Source organism: Canis lupus, chromosome 8, assembly GCF_048164855.1.
Source record: "Canis lupus baileyi chromosome 8, mCanLup2.hap1, whole genome shotgun sequence".
Lineage (NCBI taxonomy): Eukaryota > Metazoa > Chordata > Mammalia > Carnivora > Canidae > Canis > Canis lupus.
Genome location: NC_132845.1, coordinates 97595 through 115107, shown reverse-complemented (window position 1 = coordinate 115107; position 17513 = coordinate 97595). Strand labels below are relative to the sequence as shown.

General features: G+C 51.5%; 2 long non-coding RNA genes across 4 annotated transcripts; one reads left to right on the top strand and one right to left on the bottom strand.

The window, feature by feature from the left end:
- Positions 1-2827: 2827 nt before the first annotated feature.
- Positions 2828-10052, bottom strand: LOC140637747 (uncharacterized). Of its 2 annotated transcripts, none has more exons than XR_012034777.1 (3): positions 9827-10052; positions 6765-7712; positions 2828-3129 (listed from the first exon to the last, which is right to left on the bottom strand). It is a non-coding gene; the product is annotated as an uncharacterized lncRNA (long non-coding RNA). The 2 variants fall into 2 exon arrangements; XR_012034778.1 differs by having other exon boundaries at positions 6765-6859.
- On the top strand, positions 5751-16333 carry LOC140637746 (uncharacterized). Of its 2 annotated transcripts, none has more exons than XR_012034776.1 (4): positions 5751-6907; positions 7907-8197; positions 8507-8673; positions 14974-16333. It is a non-coding gene; the product is annotated as an uncharacterized lncRNA (long non-coding RNA). The 2 variants fall into 2 exon arrangements; XR_012034775.1 differs by lacking the exon at positions 14974-16333 and adding an exon at positions 9408-9813 and having other exon boundaries at positions 5755-6907.
- The last annotated feature ends 1180 nt before the right edge of the window (positions 16334-17513 follow it).

Here is a 17513-nt window from a genome sequence, read left to right as displayed (position 1 = left end):
TTAAAGCAGGGAGGACTTGGGGTGCAATTTCCGACTTCAAAGCAGACACGGCTCAGCAGCGGCGACGCAGGCCCAGGGAGTGCCCGGAACTAGCCCCCGGGCAGGGTGGGGCCGGAGCCAGCCTGACGGGTGCGCCCCGGTGTTCGGTCTCTGCAGACCCTGGTGCCAATTTGCGACCAGCTGCCGGCATCTTCCAGGGCTCGCCCAGCCAGAAGAGCCAGGCCTGCCACCCGCCTGCAGGGGCACCAGCGTCTCTGAGCGGAGCCCGGGAGGTCGGCGTGCTGACCCCCAGGGCCTCGCGGGGTGAGCGTGGGAGACTGAGGTGGGCGCGGGACTGGCGCTCGGGGGCGGGGCACCTGCCCAGACCGGTGAGCCGGAGAAGCTGGGCCTGACCCGCTGCCACACGGCCTCGGAACCCGACGGTGGTCGACGGGGCGAGCAACCACGGGCAGCGCGGATCCGCCTCCCAGACGCCCTTCCCTTGGCTCTTGGTATTTTCTCTTCTCCCGGTAACCATATTCTCGCTCCTTCGCTCCATGCGGACCTGCACCAGGGTCTCGCCTCCTTAGGAGAGACGTGGTCTCTGGCCGCCCCGTCTAGGATGCGGCTCCTGTCCTTCCCGAGTCCCGTGCTGCCCACGATAGCGGCCCCTGCGCCCTGTTCCCGAGCGGCACGGAGATGCGGTTGGTCCGCTACGGAGGCAGCGTAAGATACACGCGGGATTCAAAGACTTAGAAAACCAGAATCTAAAATATCTCATTGATGGATTTTATATTTACTGCAGTAACATTCTGGATGTGTATGCGTTTAGATAAAACGTTTCATTAAAATTAGTTTCACCCGTTTTCTTTCCTCTTCTTTTTTTTTTTTTTTTTTTTTTTTTTCTTCTTTCCTCTTCTAAATGTGGCTCCTGGGAAGCTGGACGACTCTCCTGACGCGTCCACGGGGCAGCGCTGCCCCGTCCCCACGTGGCTGTACCTCCCTCCGTAGGAGCTGTCGCCACTGGACATTAAGGGACGTATTTACACGGTACCTGTCGGCCCTGAGCCTCTCCTACTGCACCATAAGCTCCACGGGGTCGGGAGCTCCCTTTCCTACCCCCCGCGCTGCCTGCAAAGGCGCCTGGCATGCACCAGGCCCTCCAGGACGATCACGAGTGGACGAGGAATGATGGTCGACCAGGAGCCTCTCAGCATCATTCTGCATGTCCCACAATTGGCTTAGAACTATGTTCCTGTGGGGCAGCCCGGGGGGCTCAGTGGTTTAGCACCTGCCTTGGGCTCAGGGCATGACCTCGGGGTCCTGGGATCGAGTCCCGCATGGGGCCCCCTGCATGCAGCCTGCTCCTCCCTCTGCCTGTGTCTCTGCCTCTCTCTCTCTCTCTCTGTGTGCGTCTCATGAATAAATAAATAAAATCTAAAAAAAAAAATGTTCCCATGAGGACCAGATGCATGTTTGTACGTCAAGTTTACTCTCCGCCGTCAGGGGAGTAGATTTATCCGACTCTAATTTAGTGTCCACAGCCCAGAGACAGCTTAGGCCCTGAAATGAGGGGATCTATGCCAGGCGCTCGTTAACCGGCATGAGGGATGTCACAGCTCCTCGCCCAGAGACCGAGCAGCGCCCGGGCAGTGTAGCTGCGGCCCAGCGGCCCCACCGGCCTGCGCTCGGAGGCGGGCGGCGCGGTGCCCGAGCAGCTGTGGACCCGGCCTCCCTGTCGGGGCAGGATTGCCCACTCGGCCTGTCTGCGGGGCCCGGAGGCTCGGAGAGGTGGGCCCGTGGGATGCTCGGGGCCTGCCCCAAGGGCCTCTGGCCGCGGGAGGCTCCCGGCCCGGGACAAGAGCGCACGACTGTCGCACACGGGCCGGCCTGCTGGGAGCTGCAGACCTCACCCAGACGCTGCTGCTGGCTTGGGGACGCCCTCCAGCCCTGCTCCCTCCACGTGGCAGGGCCCTGATGCTGGCCGGACTGACGGACGGCCTGCCTGCAGCCTCGGGTCCCCCCACCTGCTGCGACAAGGTGCCAGGTGGCACGCGGCAGCTGCACGGCGCCAGGGGCCACGGCGAGATGCACCTTCTCAGCCACTGGCCCAGGCAGCGGACGTTCCCCTAGCCCGGCCTCTGGGATGGGCCTCGGCCTTCATTCCCCCCTTGGGGGACAGGCCTGGCCAACTCCAAAGCCTGGATTTCCCACGGAGTTGGGCGGGACCTAGTCAGATACGCTGCAGAAGGAAAGATCCTCAAGGACAGACGACCCTGACAGGCCCTCCAGACTGAGAGGGGGTAGTCCCGCCCTCAGCTTCCTGGGCCAACCGCCGCCGTCAGACTTTGGCTGCATAGACAAGACCTCCCTCAGCCCCCTCCACGCCCGAGCCGCCTCGGCCGGTGGAAGCACAGGTGAGGTCACGCTGCGTGATGCTCATTAGTCAAGCCCAGCTGGGCGCGGACGCCACCCATGCCGTCGGGGGTGAGCAGGCAAGTTCCTTCATCTATGAAATGGGGTTAACCATGGGACTTCCCCTCAAGGAGGCTAAGGGTTGAAGGGGTTAGTACACACACAGCGCCTATTTCTGCACCCACAGGGCCTTGCACACACTGAGGGGGGCCCTCTGCAGGTGGCGGTTGTGGTCCTTACCCCCACCTGGGAATCGGGCTGAGCCGGGCATTGTTTAAGGGCCGAGGCCAGCCGAGGTGGTGTGGAATTCACTTCCTATTGTTGGACCTGTTGGACTCGTAATCAGCAGATTAGGATTTGCCCCTGTTGTGTGAGGGCCAGGATGTTAGAAGGGACTGGATCCCTGTGCAGAACACATAATGAGGCAAACAAGTTATGCTGTTCCTGTTTTCGAGCCGCAGGGAAAGCCCGGGGGCTATTTTTAGCAGTGGGAGGTTTGGGTTCTGGGAGGGCACCGGGCACCGGGGCGTGTTTGCTACATTAGGGTTTAACATAATACAGAGGCGGCAGGCTGAAGGGAACTGTTTCAGGTTGTTTTTGTTAATCAGAGAGCGTTGTTTTCTTCCAAGCTGCAACGTTCAGACTTAATGGGCAGCAAGCAAACGCCACCCGGTACACACAGATTTATCCTCATAAAAATAATTCCTTTGTTCGATCCAGTTTCCATGAGCTATCCTAAAAACAGGAAAGAAATACCATAAATATAGCATTTGCCTTCAGTCGAGTGAGTTGTTCTTTCAGGGAAAAAATATTTTGTGATTCTGCTATTGCACCTCACACAAATGAAGTGTGGAAGGGTGTTCTGTGATTCAGGGGCAAAGCACGAGCGAGACCTGTGCCGAGAATTTATTTTGAGCTCTTTTAGGTGCAGGCAAGACACTTAGCTCTCTCCTGGATGGCCATCGGCACACCAGGGCAGGGGTGGGGAATAACAACCGCGGGTGCAGAGAGTTGAGGTTTGGGATTTTAGAAACAAAATGCATATTGCAGGGATGTAATAAATAATTTTCCCCAAATCAGACCCAACAAATTCACTTAAGAAACAATCGTTGAGCACCTAGGATGCCCCTGCCACTGGAGGGGCAGGACGGAGCAGGGGAGAGTCCCCGGCCCCCAGGCGGCTTGCAGCTCACGAGGGAAAACAGGTCAGAAAGCGAGCGTGGCACGTGCTGCGACTGGGGAAAGACCCTCCTACAGCCACAGAACAAGCCCCTTGTTGCTTAATATTCCTAAACTTCAATTGCTTCATCTCTGACATGAGGCTAAGAATTCCTATTAAGGATGGCACGTGAAACATGTGGCACATATGGTCAAAACAAACACAAATCTCCCATGGCCTCTTGCCCACACTCCCAGCTAAAAGAATAATACAGGAAAGAGGAGAGCATGAGGCCCACAGACAAGGAGTTTCAGCCTAAGAGGGGTGCAAGGAAGGCCCAGGCGGGTGGGGGGGATCTTGGGATGACAGCTGTCCCCCAGGCCTGGGGGCCCCTGTCCAGATCAGAGCCGATCAGAAGTCCCCCAGGGAGATTGCTTCAAAAAGATGAACTTGATAGGACGCCAGCTGTGTTTGAAAACATTTGTAAGAGGTTTCTGCCATCGAGGACAGGTTTGAGGCTAGGTCAGAAATACGCCGAAAATTCAGCAATCCTAAAATAAGAGAAAATGACTTCAGGGGAAATAAAAAATCGTGCAGGAAAAGTAAAACGCGGAGTGTTCTTGATGACACAGCTTTGAAAATACTGACCTGGCTAAAAGGAAGTGGGTGAGATCTATACTGGAGGGCTAGGAGGATAGGGAGAGAAAATATGTGCGTAGGTTGCACACGGGGCGGTGGCCAGATGTCACAGCTAAATCCTCATCTTCTCAGGGTAGAAAGTCAAGGGAGAAGGCGTCAGATCGACAAAGCACCGATGGCAGTACCCGCCGGTTAGTGAGAGACGCGGGGTCAAGGGGGGCAAGCGCCGAAAGCGGTTGTCTCTGGACCACGGGAAGCTGCACGGCATAGTTTGGGGAAAGAGTGGGGAGCACCGAGGCAGGCCCCCCCTCTTGTATCAAAGCATCTTTTGACTGTTTAACTACATGCACATATGACTTGGACAATCATAAAACTAAGTTTAAAATAATAGCTACATAAGAACAGAAAGTGCCGGAATTCCTTGCCGTGTTTGTTAACAAATAGAAAAGTCATGTGCACGTCACATGAAAACTTTTCTGAGAAGGAGCTGCCATCACATGGTGTGCCGGGCTCACTGGCTCTTCATTATATTTCACAGATTTGCAAAGTTGGCTTGTTGATAAAACATCCTTTGCTTAAAAATGAGAGGGAGGATAATAAATAAGCATTTGCCCCCGCAAGGTGGTGGGGAGAGTCAAATGAGGGAAGGCATTGGCTTAGCTCGGTGCTCCGTAAATACTGGCAGGTGGTGCAGTCGGTTCTCTTCTGGGCTGTAATTATGTCATTACCCCCAGGTGACGCCCTCCTGCTCCCTCAACTTCTTCTGGCCCCGACTTAGCTCTGGCTGCTGCAAGAGAATACTATGGGCCGGTGGCGTAGGCAACAAATCCTTATGTCTCACGGTTCTGGAGGCTACAAGTACGAGACCAAGGTGCCAGCGTGGCTGGGCTCTCGGTGAAGGCCATCTTCTGATTACAGACTCCTGGCTCTCTCCTCACTGTGTCCTTACATAGTGTGGGGAGGGAGGGAGAGGGAGAGGGAGGGGGAAGGGGAGGGGGGAGGGAGGGACGGCACTCCTGTGTTTCTTCTTCTTTTTTTTTTTTCCTGTGTTTCTTCTTGAGAGGGCACTAATCCCATCATGAGGGCTCTGCTCTCAGGGCTAATTACCTCCCCAAACCCCATCTTTAAATACCATCATAGTGCAGATTAGGATTTCAGCATATGAATTTGGGGAGGGGGACACACATATTCAGTCCACAGCAACCGCCCTACTGACTGCATGGCTGGGATGTCAGACGCAGCCGTGAGCCATCTGGAACCGCGCCAGCGAGGGCAGTCCCTCAGGATGGAGAAACAACAAGGTAGAAGGATACTGGACCTGAGAAAGCCATATACTTTGATCCTGTTTGAGCCCCAGGCCTTGTCTCATATTCTAATCCTCTTCCTAATTTCATTGCTGTTAGCAGCAGAGTAGTAGCGACCATTTCCGGTGTGCGAAGCAGGAGCACCTAAGACCTGAGCACCTGCAGTTCTGATGCATATACAAGATCGAAGGAACCGACAGGTATTCAGGCAAGGAAAGGGGTAAGAATGTTCTGGGCAGAGAGGACGACGTGGACACCAGCACCGAAGAGGAGAGACACGTAGAGTTTGGGGAACAGGAAGAGGTTGGGGATGGAGAAGGGAGGGAAGTTGGAAGAAGTGGGCCTGGTGAGATAAGCAATATCAAGGCCTTGGAGATCGCACAAAGGGGTTTTGACTTTCATTCTGGAACAGTGGAAAACCACTGAGGGGAAGATGCTAGGACTTGCTTTTTAACTGATAATGTGTGTGGAATGGAGAGTGGACTGGCGGCGGCAGAAAGAACGGAGTCAAGGAGGCCAAGAAGGAGGCTGTTACAGTAACCGAATCGAGGCATCAAAGGGCCTAGACTGTGGTAAGGGTTGGCGATGGAGACAAGGAGATGGATTTGGACAGGTTCAGAAAGCTGGGGCTGGAATCCACTCATTCAGCAGGAAGGGAGAGGGAGAGGTGGGCGCTGAGGATCAGGCCTGGAAGGCCCTGGAAGGAGGACTGAGCTGCTCTGGGAGGCAGAGAACAAGAGGCAGAGCGACTTGCAGGAAGAGCATGCAAGTTGCCGATCTCAGTTCAGATACGCTCAGTTGGAGGAACCTGCAAGACATCTAGATGCTAAAGTTCAAGAGAATATCTGGGGCTATGTCTGGATTTGTACTCAATCCAGAATGAGTCTTTTCAAAGCTTATTTATTTATTTATTTATTTATTTACAAAGCATTTTTAAAAAGTGAACCTAGGTACACTTCGGAAGAGCCACATTAGTTTAGTGAAAGGGGAGTCATTGTCTATAGCAGAGGAAAGGGAGCCCAGAAAGATCCAAAACCCACAGTCAGGGACGTTAGAGGGTTAGTCCTTTAGTTTTGCTAAAAAATTAAATTAACACCGAGATCATACAATTAAACACAACATAAAACCCTGGATCTTTGCAAACCTGCCAACCTGTACCAGTCTATCCTAAGTTAATCATTGATCACCAGACAATAACCGAGAACTGAGCTGTGCTTTGTGCAGTCCTGGAAATCGCAACCTTTAAGGCAAATAAGGCAAAGTCTCACCTGAATGACCTTCTACACTGAAGAGGCTAATTTAACTGAGGAAGAACGAAAGTCAACGCACAGCTGGAAGAATGTCTGGCAGCGAAGGGTAAATGCTACGATAAAAACAAACAAACAAACAAACAAACAAACAAAAACACCAGGTGAGTCGTGTGACCGAGCAAATACTTTAAATTGGATGATCAGGAAAGACCTGAGGGTGCGTTGGGAATAAGAGCCAGCCGTGCAAAACCGATCTAGGAGAAGAACATTCCGGAAGAGCAGGGACCTGTCAGTGTAGACGTCCTAAGGTGAGACTGGGTTTCAGGTGGAAGTGCAGCGAGAGGCCTGTGAGGCCAGGTTGAGTGAGCAGGGAGAGGGCCACAGAGGTGGGGGGCCCCGAGCCGGGTCTCAGGGGTCAGAGCTGGGGGGTTTTCTTAGTGCAACCGAGGGTCCTCAGAAGGAGTTGGCAGCAGAGTAGCCTTGGTGCTCCTCTGGGTGCTGCGTGGACAGCGGACTGGGCCAGGGGCCAGGCAGGAGGGGCAGGGAGAGCCCCCACGGCCCCCTCGTGTCCGCTCACGTCTGTGCTGCCGGCACCTTGTCGCAGTGTCTTCCTCGGGGCAGCCCGGAGGCGGTGGGCGCTGTCGCCCCCAGTTTTTGCTGAGGATCCTATTATCACACACAGTTTGTGGCTTGTCACTGTCCCTTTAATAAGGTCTGATGTTTGATTTAGGAAGTTCAACAGCCCACTGACGCCCTGCGTTCAGACTCCGGCAAAGCAATTAACTGGCCGGGAGCACAAAGGCCAGACTCGGCAGCTGCGGGACAGGCCTGGCCAGAGGCTTGACGGCGAAGGCTTGTCAAGCTCAATCAACCGGGTGAAGCCAGGGGCTGACAATGACACAGAGTCCCCAAGTTGCCCATTGTTCTCTGGCCAATGCCAATCTGCCTCCCGGTGCCTCCAGGAATCTGGAGGAAAAACAAAACATTTTTTTCAAACCTGGTGTTTTCAAGTCTTCAGTCATTTGTCACCACCCAGCTTAGAAGAGCACCCCAGGCTCGGGTGTGGCTCAGCGGGCACCGGGCAGAGCTGCTCCTTCTTTATCTGCTTCCTCCCAGATCCACTAGCTAATGCGAGACCTTTGGGCCTTCCTCACAAACAGGCCCTGAATCACCTCCGAAGCCCGGGAAAGGTACCGTCATTCTTCCTGTCCTCGCCATCCAGTTCCTGGGCCGGGCGGAGGCATGGACGCCAACCGCTGGATCACGGCCACCCTCAGACAAAAGGCACAGGCTCCAGAGCCACCTGCCCCACACCGCCCTCCCGGGGAATACCCCCCCCACCCCGGCCCTCGTGGAGAGGGTGTAAGGTCCCTCGACCCCGTGGTCAGCGGGGAACCCTGGCCCCAAAGGACTTTCCAGAGGGGCCTTTAATTGCAGCATGGCATGAAGAGGTAAGTGAAGTCAATCAGATGACTCCCCTAGGATTTGGAACCGCCAAGCAGAGTCATGACAGTCGAAAGTGGGCCCTGGGCTGGGAGGTAGTCGACGCCTGGACCAGGCATCGAGGGTGGAGAGGAAGCGGGTGGGGGGTGCACACGTGTGTGCAAGAGAGGGAAGCTGTGTCTAGAACGATGCTGTCCAACTTGGCAGCCATATAGGGCTTTTCTATTCTACTCACATGATAATTTTGATAGATTCATTGGATTTGTTTAGGTTAATTTATATAAATAGCATCAGTAATTTACAATTTACTCCCTCAGCGGCCCTGCAGAGATCTAGACCACTCCCGTGGTCACAGCTAATTCTATCGGCCGACACCGGTCTGAGAGGCCCACTGGGATAGAGTGCGAAGTCTTAGTTCCCCGTTTGCAATCTCTGATTCCAACCCACGAGCCTCAACTCTGCCTCCTGCCCCATGTTTCACAAGGTAATTTGTATCCCTAGAATTGGCACCTCCTACTCTCCTGTAGCACCACTATCTTTCTTTCAAGCCAGCTTTTAGTCCTCATCTTACTTTTTATATTCAAAAGAATCTTAACAACAACAACAAAAAAAGAATCTCAACTAGGGGCGTCCGCCTTTGGCTCAGGTCGTGGTCCCGGGTCCCGGGATCGAGTCCCGCATCTGACTCCCCGCGAGGAGCCTGCTTCTCCCTCTGTGTCTCTCGTGAATAAATAAATAAAATCTTAAAAAAATAAATAAAGAATCTTAACTAGCTACGTTGACTGACCGATATGGTGATAAAAAAAGAGCCACTGCAGTTTATTGAGTGGTTGTGTACGAGCACGATGCCTTAGCATTTTATGTGAATGCTTTTATCTAATCCTCAGAGGAACCCTACAATATAGGTCTTTCATGTGCATTCGACAGCTGAGGGAGCCCAAGCGTAAAGAGCTTAAGCCAGTTGTCCGAGCTCCCGGAGCTGGCGGATGGGCGAGGTAGGCCTGGCCCGGGCTTCCCCCTCCACGGCTGGCGCGCCGGGAGCTGGCCGGACCTAGCACGGAAGCAGACCCGGGGAGCGGCAGGTATCCCGCCGGGGACCCGGCAAGTGGGAGCCACGAGTCTGCACTTCTTCACATACGTCCGGCTCCCGGGCACCTTAGGGCAGCTCATCTGGTTCCAATCATCTCTCTGCCCAGCATTTTCTCTTTTCCATTAAAGAACAGGAAGTTGGAGAAGTGACGGCCGTGGGCACGAGCTGCCCCTGCTGAGAAATAGCCCGTCAGGAGCGAACTGTGCATCCTGCGCACCGGGGGACCTGCCAGCAAGAGTCGCCGATGCTGGAACTCTGGTCGGAGAACTAAGTCGTGTGCGGATGGTCGCTGGCAGCCGACTCGGGGCGGAGGGGGCGCGGGGGAGTCAGCACATACTTCTCTGCTGAACTCCATTTCCCATTTGGTTTGGCAGCTTGTTTTTCGTGAAATGAGGCCAATCCAAGAATTCCATGTCAACATCGCTCCTTTTACTGGAACCACAAGCGTAGCCCCCTGGGACCTGCTGTATCTCTGGGCGGACATCAAAAACAACTCCTTTTTGCTTTGAAATTATAACAGTCTTCTGAGAGCTACCCACTTCCTTACCTTTTTTTTTTTCCTCTCTGAGGAAGAAAGTGAGGGCCAGGGCTTGTGGGCTGCAGCACCCCAGGATTTGCTGTTGGCATAGAGAGCCTCCGGGCTGGCCGGGCCGAGGGGTTCTCCTGGACCCTGCGGCGGTTTCTCCTTTCTTGTGCGTCCAAGGCCTCCTGGTTCCTTCCTGCCTGCTTGTCTCCCTTCCAGGACCAGCTTGACGCATAGGCAGGGCCTTCCCCACCCCCAGTCACCCTCACCAGAGCTGCCCTCGTGCCGTGACCTCAGGGGGCTTGCGAAAGAGGCTGGCGGATCTGAAGTCCTCTCCCATCCATGAAAGCTTTGGTAGCTCTCCGGGCCTCTTCCCTTGGGGAGAGCGGCCACCTTTTAGGGGCTCCAACACTTGAGCCCCCAGGAGGGGGAGGGACGGGCAGGAGGGGAGGGGAGCGGGGCACGTTTGGGGAAGGGGAGTAATGACCAGTGATTCATGAACAGTTTCGAGTGGGTTTGCTGGCACGTGCTGTGTGGGGACAGGCGTGTCAGCAGTGGCGCTCGCTGCGGACAAGGTTCCCTCCACCAGACAGGAGGCGGGGCGACCGGGCCCGGGTCACCTTTCTCTAGCAAGGCTTCTGCAAGTCCTGAGCCGCTCAAGCACGGACACATGCCCCCCGCCCCCCGAGTCCTCGTAACGTCCTGCGCTTCTCTCCTTCATGGCTCTGAGCGCCCAGCCATCGCCTCCTTGCTCTCCGGCCTTCTCACCTCGATCGTCTTCCTGTCTGTCCTGTGTGCCCAGTGCCCTCGTGTGTGCCCGGCGAGGTTAACGAGCACGTCCCTTTGTTGAGTGAGTGAATGAACACTAGCTGCTCCTCGAAGCACTAGCGGGGGAGCACATGGGGCAGGAGCACGTGAGGGAGCAGGTGGCTCCCGCGGTGCTAACCAGAGCTGAGTCTCTACCCAAGGACGGCGCCGTGTTCCCCGGTCACATAGTGTGCCTGGGCCATGCATCTGGGCTCCGTCACTTACCAGCCGTGTTTGGGCAAAGCTGTTTAATCTTGGTGCCTCCGTGTCTTCATTTATAAAATAGGGATGCTAATAATACCGAATATTCTTTTGTGAGAAATAAATGAATAGCTCACAAGTCCTTAAAACAAAGTCTAATATGTAGTAAGCTCTGAATAATTGTCTGCTTAAGAGGTTTTTTAAAGCCCTAGAAGAGAGCAGGTCTTTATGCTGTCATCATCTGCTGCTGCCTTCCTTTGCTCCCACCTCATGGGCCTCCTCCCTCTGCTCGAGGTACCTGCCTGCCCGGGGCTTTTGCATCTCCCTTCTCCTCACCTGACCTGCTCTCTCCCAGATAGTCACATGATTTTCTCCCTCACTTCAAGTAGGCCTTTGCTGAAGTATCATTTCTTCAAAGCCTTCCCTTTAGACCCTACTGAAGTGAACACACCCCTTTTCCTGCTTTGGGTTTCATCTCATGTGTGTAGCGTATGGAGTGCCAAACACAGTATTTATGCATTATTTTATCTGAGTTTTGTTTGTGTCCACACTAAATGTCAGCCCTGAGAAGACAGGCACTCTGTCTTACTCACCATTTCGTTCCTAATGTCCCGCAGAGTGTCTGCCAATTGCCAATAGCAAGTGCTTAGAAATAGTTGTTGGGTGACTGGGTGGATGGATAAGTGGATGCACGGACAGATGGGTGAATGGGTGGGTGGGTGGGTGGATGATAAGTGGGTGGGTAGATGGATGGGGAAGTAGGTGAATGGGTGGGTGGTGGACGGTGGGCGGGTGGGTGGGTACATGAGCCTTTTGGGAGACTTCCACGTCCATTTCCACCAGCCTTCCCATCCTCAATCCCACATGCACACCTTCCCTGGCTCTTGCTCGATGCCAGACTTACTCTCTTGCTCCTTTCCCCTCAGTTGGCCTAGTTGCTAAAACCATGAACTATCTTGGAGGCAGGGTTCTTACGCAAGCAGTTTGGGATTTGTTGACTAATTCAGAAAAATCAGCTGCCCAGTGTCAGCTGTTAAGGGAATACAGTGAATGAGACAGGTGAAGAGAGATGATTACATCTGCATTAGAGCTGGATCAGAGAGAGGCCCCAGAGTGGAGCCTCGGAGGAGGGGCCCATAAGCCACACTTAGGGCAGGAGTCCCCCTTGGACCCCAAGCTAGGCTCCATCGCACGGCCTCATCTTAAATCAAGTACATGTAGATGACACACAGCTCATCTGCCAGATTGGTCCTGAGCTGAAAACAATGCCTGAAGAACCAAACTCTTGTGAAACTGAAAGCTTTTATCAGCAACAGGATCCCAGATTTGATATCCTCGGAGAAATATTTTCAAGACCATGGGGAATGGCTGGCAGTGTAATTAGCAGTGAGTGGAGCACCTTCAGCCTCAAGGGAGGAGAGAGCTTGGGCTCCAGATGCTGTGGGCCCAGAATGGGGCAGACACTTCACAAGGCTTGGTCCTCTGCAAATTGCATACTCAAAGACCTTTTATAATTTAATTTTCATAGTCCCAGAAGATGCCGGATCAGAGTTCCTTGATATGATTTTAAAAAAAAGGTTTTCAAAAGAAGAGTGTAAGGAATGGAATTGTCTCCCTGCCCCCAAATTCATATGCTCAAGTCCTAACTCAACCTACCTCCACAGCACTTCAGAACACGACCTTATTTAGAGAGAGGATCTTTACAGATGTAATCAAGCTAAAATGAGGGTGGTCCCTAACCCAACAGGACTAGTGTCCTTCTGAGAAAAGGAAATTTGGACACAGACAGACATAGAGGGACGATAATGTGAAGAAACATGGAGAGAAGACAGCCAACCACAAGCCAAGGAGAGAGGCCTGGAACACACCTTCCCTTAACCCCTTGGAAGGAAGCAATGCCACAACACCTTTGTTCTGAAGTTCTAGCTTCTGGAACGGAGGCAACGCATTTCTGTTAAGTCGTCCAGTCTGCGGAACCTTGTTACAGCACTTCTAGGAAACTAATACAGAGAATTCATAACAACTCTCTTTAGATCAAGAAAGAAGGGCTTCATCCATGTCTTCTAATCATTGGTAAATCCAAGTATTTCCTAGAACGGTTTCGTTTCTCTGTGACAGCACATACGTTGTATAGTATGTATGATGTGGCATGAGACAGCGTGACCCTGCCTTTAGAGGTCTTGAGGGGACTGCTGGTGTGTTCAGCACAGGGGTTCAGCTTCATTTAACCAATACCTATTGATCCTACCGTGTGCCAGGCCCGGGCCTAGAAACAAAGAAAATGTAGTCCCTGCTTTCAAGGAGCTCACAATCCAGTAGGAAAAAGCACAAAGATAGAAATAATTATATCTCAGAGCAATAGGGAGTGAGTAAGATGCGTACAGAGTGAAAAGTAACAGGAGAAAAAGGCGACGAACTCAAGGGAAGGGATCTGGTCAGAGATGATTGCCAGGGGAGGGTCCGGAGCAGAGTTAAACCTGCAGGCTTCTCCGTAAGGTCTCAAATCTCGAAGACCTACAGACCTGTAAGCCGGTGGAACAGGCTGATACGTGCTATCAGTCTGAATATGCTTTCGGAAGCTGCAAATCACTTGTGGATCATTGCAGTTTTTGTTTTTTTAATCGCAAAAAAAAAAAAAAATTGGAAGCATCTCAAATCTTTAACAGACAGTGTTAATTATGATATATTCATACAGTGGTCACACTATAGAAAATTATGCAACTGTTAAAAAATGAGGTGGAACTATATATACCACCACAGAAAGATCTCTGAGACGTATTGTTAAGCGAACACAGGAAATGTTAGAACAACACATATAGTATGATACCATTTATGTAATAAATACAAAGATCTATGCCGAGTACCTTATATTTGTGAGTGCACAGGGAGAGCTCTGGCGGGATGCATAACAACTGGTACCACTGGTAGCCTGGCAAGATGGGGGAGGAGAGAGGGGGATATTTTATATATTTGCACATATTCATTTAATCTTTTACAATAGGAAAGTCTTTAAGGCAGAACAAACACATTTTTAGAACGTCTCTTGTACCAACGGCTAGTCCACCACCCTAGCTAGGCCCGAGGCCCTGGGGCCCTGGGGATGTACTCGTATGTGTGAGCTCACTCTTGGGGAGCTCACCTCTCACCCTCTGTCCTCAGGCTCCGTCCACCTGGCCAACACGCCCGTTTACACGGTGGCCTTGCCCAGCTCCCCACATTCATGTGCATGCTGTGTCCTCTGCTACACTTGTAGCTAGAGCTTTGGATTCGGTGCAGGTAGAACCTGGCCTCAAATCCCAAACTTTTCACTCACTAGTGGAAAAGGTCACACAGTGACCTTGAGAACACTGGCCTTATCCTCTGAGCCTCTGAATTCTCCCACAGGGTGATTGTGATAATTAAATAAGGCAATTCCCATTAAGGGCTGAATAACGGGATCCCCGGGTGGCTCAGTGGTTTAGCGCCGCCTTCGGCCCAGGGCGTCATCCTGGAGACCCGGGATCGAGTCCCACGTCGGACTTCCCACAGGGAGCCTGCTTCTCCCTCTGCCTGTGTCTCTGCCTCTCTCTGTGTGTCTCTCATGAATAAATAAATAAAAAATTTTTTTTTAAAAAAAGGGCTGAATAAACCACAGCTCTAAAAAAGAGTAATGATTGAAATCGCTATTGACTATGTCCAACTGATCCCCCCTAAAATCAAACCAGCCCCAGGTTAACCCTCACCTATGGATTTTCTACATCATCTTAAGTGACTGTACTTCACCAGTTTTAGTGAAAAATTATATCACATCAAACCAAAAGGAAATGAACAATGGGATTTAAGTGTTTCCTCAAGAGTGCTCATTTTCAGTAAATCAGTCTATCTTCTTCCTGTGTCCTCTGTCCTTCTCCCTGTGTCCTTAAAACCAAAACAAGTCTGTACAGACCTGTTCCCGTGGGAAGAAAACCCACTAGGACACTATCCAAATGTGCAAGTTTGCTCTATCTTTCATCAGAGCACTCATCAAGAAGTTTCATTGAAATGATGTGCCCTATAGACTTAGCATGTATTTATAGGATACATTTTTATTTATTTATATTGATTCAGTTATGTTAATAAAAATAATAGCATAGTGGACTTATCATTTTCAACTACCCAGCATCTGAGCCTGCTTTCTATTTCAGAGAGTTTTGTCATTCTGTGAGGTTGGTGAAGAAGCCGGAAACTCCCTCCCTCCTGGAGAAGCTGGAAGAAGTCAAGCAGTTCCCATCCCGTCCGCCGGCAGCCAGGGCTCCGACCTGCATGGTGGGCGCAGTCGTTCAGATGCCTCGGTCTGGAACTCTAAATCTAGAGCAAGTGACACAAAGACAGGGGGATGGCCGAGATGATCCCAGCCGCAGTCTGAGTGGCAGCAGCAGTGCCAGCCCCCGGTCACAATCCGACGGTTCCTGGGGCGAGGCCAGGCTGTGTTCTCAGCTGCCCAGTCTACATCCGTTCCTGCCCATTTTCCACACCTGCTTCTTTAACCTTCCTGTCGATTCTGTAAGCCACCCAATAGCCTTTCAGTAACTTCCTATTTTCTTTAAGTCAACCAGAGTTGGTGCCCCTTTATTTGTAACCAAGAACTCCGACCAGAACTAATCACGGCAAATTACTGAGCAGCTATGAGCCGGGAATTATCCTAAGCCTTTACGTGGGGTATCTCGCTTAAACTTCCTACAACCCTAGGAGAATGGAACATGTTATTCCCATTTGACAAATGAGAACACTGAGGCTGGCTAAGGTTAACTAACGTATTCAAGGTCAACACTTAGGACAGAGGCGAGTGTCAAGATCAGATCAGAGAGACTCTTCCTCCTACTCAGCTCCCAAGCATCTGTGGATCAGTTTACTAGTTACTCAAAGTATCTATAGCTTGTCCCAGGTAATCCTCACAAGTCCTTCGGGTTGGAATTTTTAATTCCAATTTTACAAATGAGGAAACCGAGACTCAGAAGCATTAAAAGTGACTTGCTCAAATATTTATCGTAAGCTTTGAAACTGCACATCCTCTTTGATCCAACAATTCCAGGTCCGAGCACTTATCCCAAAGAAATAATCAGAGGCGTGACCAGAGATCATTCATTGGGTTGTCGTTTATTACAGGGAAAAATTAAACACCGTCCTTAAGGTCCAACAGTCAGGCAACAGCCAAACAAATTAGGGCATCCCATATGATGGAACCTTACGTGGTCATTAAAAATCAGGCTGTAGAAGCAAATGAGGAGTTGTCTAGGCCTGAGGGTAACATCAGGGTTGACTTCAAAAGGGTGTTCAGGAACTATTGAGAGTGATGGAAATGTTTCAAATCTCGACTATGGTAATGGTTACACAAGTGTACGCAGTTGTCAAAACTCACCAAACTACACACTTAAAATGGGGGCATTTATTGTACATGAACTATACCTCAACAATTAAAAAAAATCCTGTAGAAACCATTTTATCAAAGATAATATTCACAAAATATTAAGTGAAAGATTACAATAAATAATTATAGTATATTTATTTCCATGTGTGCTCCATGTGTAGAGAAAAAAAGGAAATCTACCAAAAGAGCAATAGTGGTTATCACCGATGGGTAGAAATTATGGATAATTTAGGCCTTCTTTACATCTTTCTGTATTCTTTAACAATCAGAAGAAACAAAAACTAAAAAAAAAAAAAATTGAGTACATCACAGAAGCATTAAGTAGAGGCTAGAAATGAGGACTTTGCAGGCAAGTTAATTGTACCTTGTACTGTGCCTCAGAGTTTCTGCTCTGCACCAGGAATTGCTGTGATGCATGCCCAGGAGAATCGCCCATAAAACATGTTCTTGCCTGTGAGGAACTTGAACCCTGCACAGAGGGTGAGGAGGGAGTGATTGCATCGGGTTAGGGAATCAAGAGAGGCCTCATGGAGGTGGACTCTAGGATGAGCCAAGAAGGATGCGTGGGGCTGCAGCAGGCGAGGGAAGGTGAGACAGTTGACATGCCTGTGGGAACAGAGGGGCTTCGGCCTGGACGGGAAAGTCGTGTGCAGGGTGGTGCTGGGTGATGAGGGTACAGGGGAAACTGAACGTAGACTGGGAGGAGCCTGTGATAGGGCCTGAGCGGGTGGGTCCGACTAACTAGAGATGGCAGGTCAGAAGCACCCACAGGTCAGCAGCGCTTAATCCCCGTTCCCGACAGAGGACCTCTGAGTTATAATGTGAATCCACAAGAAAATAAAACACAGTAATTACTGAGAAATCCAGTGTAGGGCTATTTGGGGGGCACATATGCTGGATGTGCCTGTGCTGTGGCTGGTACAGACGTTCAGGATACCTCGATGGCCTGTGGTCACTCAGCTACCTCTCCCCACTCCGCCATGGGGATCCCAAGGGCAGAATTGGGAGCCCGTTGGGTTCTTGCCGCTGGTGCCCATCGCAATGCAGACGTGTGGCTGGTACTGAGTAGAGGGTCAGGAAATGACTGTAGAGTGAATGAGGGGACGTTTACGTCGTGTAGAAAGGACTCTAGGGGAGGAGGTTAGTGTAATGATAAGAGCATAGTCTCTGGGAGCAGACGGCTGGCCTGTAACCCGGGCTTTGCCACTTACTGGCTGTGTAGCCTTGAGAAAGCCATTTCATCTCTCTGTGCTTTGCTTTCCTGCTTCTATAAAATGAGATCCGCTTCCTAGGCTGTTGTGGGGATTAAACGAGTGA